Raw genomic sequence first — 1,403 nt, forward strand, 5'->3', positions numbered from 1 at the left:
AAGGGAAGTGCTGACAATAACTCCCCAGTTATTGTCACTGGGGAGACAATAACCCAACGGACCAGTTGCAGGAACCAAAATATGCTACGAACTCCGCTGGGAGACACTTAAAAGAAGTGGAGGATCTATCGGTTTTGTGAGGAAAGAAAAGATGAGAGGTAAGTGTGTTAGCCTAACTAACAGCCTAAAAATCCATCATCATGATTAAACACACCCACCATGTTTTGGGTTCCTGCAACTGGTCCGTCAGGTTATTGCCACCCCAGAAACACTTCCCTTGTGCTTTTGGAAATCTGTTTTTTTCCTATTTCCGTTGTCGTTTTTCCAATTTCTGTTTTGTTTTTTTCCCCATTTCCGTTGTGTTTTGTGTGCTTTTGCAGCATTTTTCTTATTGCTGGTGTTTTCTTAATTTGCAGTCCGTTTGGCCTCAAAGGGGCCACCATAAGATTAGCTAAAAACTCGATGTATGTCGGCATGGTGCCGAGTAGGTCCTTAAAAAAAAACTGAAAAAGGAGTGTCAGACCTAAAGAAAAACAATCTACAGCAGGTGGACATCATCTTAAAGTTATATCTCTAGGAAATGCGGAAACAAACATTTTAAAGGAAGGGAAACAAGTAAGCCAAATTACTCAGAAACTGGACACTAGAAAATCAGTGGCTAAAGGTCCACATTTGAAGATTGTAGTTCACATAGGTGCCAATATGTATGGAGGAACTCAGAAGAGATACAACAGTGTCCTACAGCCATCTGTAAGACACAGTGGTTCTGATTGGAACCACTTTTTGGCATGAGAATGATCCAAACTCACTGCCAATGCAGTGTACCTGGATAGAAAACACACAGTGGAACACTATCAGTCATGGACTGGCCTCCCCAGAGCCCAGACCTCAACATAATTGAAGCTACGTGAACGAAACAAAAGGCAGAAACATCCAAAGAAGAGCTTTGAATGTCCTTCAAGAAGCCCGGAGAACTAAGCTCATTAGAACTGAACATCATTTTCACTTTGTATACTTTATTTCCATGCGTGTTATTTTCCTAGCGAGAGTTTTCCACAGTACTGTACATCAGCTAGTTTTCATTTCAGTCCACACCTGACAGCTAAATGAAAGCTCTGCAACAGAAATCAAGTTATTATTAATCCTCAAAGAAACAAAAATCAATTTTTGCTCAAGTACAAGAAAAGCAACATTTCATCCTTAACAGATTTCCTGCCGAGGACTTGTCAAAGCTCAAACACACACTGATCCTGAACCCAAAGCGATTTTTTATTTTTTATTTTTAATCGGCTTTCAAAACAGCACCTTATTCAATGATCTTTCACTTTCTCCTTTGCTCACAAACTATTTCAAGACGGTGCCAGAGAAGCAGTGTCATGAACTTAACACAGTTTAAAGGCTGT

This window comes from Pundamilia nyererei, unplaced genomic scaffold, assembly GCF_000239375.1.
Source record: "Pundamilia nyererei isolate P.nyererei 1_Seehausen unplaced genomic scaffold, PunNye1.0 scaffold00014, whole genome shotgun sequence".
NCBI classification, from domain to species: domain Eukaryota; kingdom Metazoa; phylum Chordata; class Actinopteri; order Cichliformes; family Cichlidae; genus Pundamilia; species Pundamilia nyererei.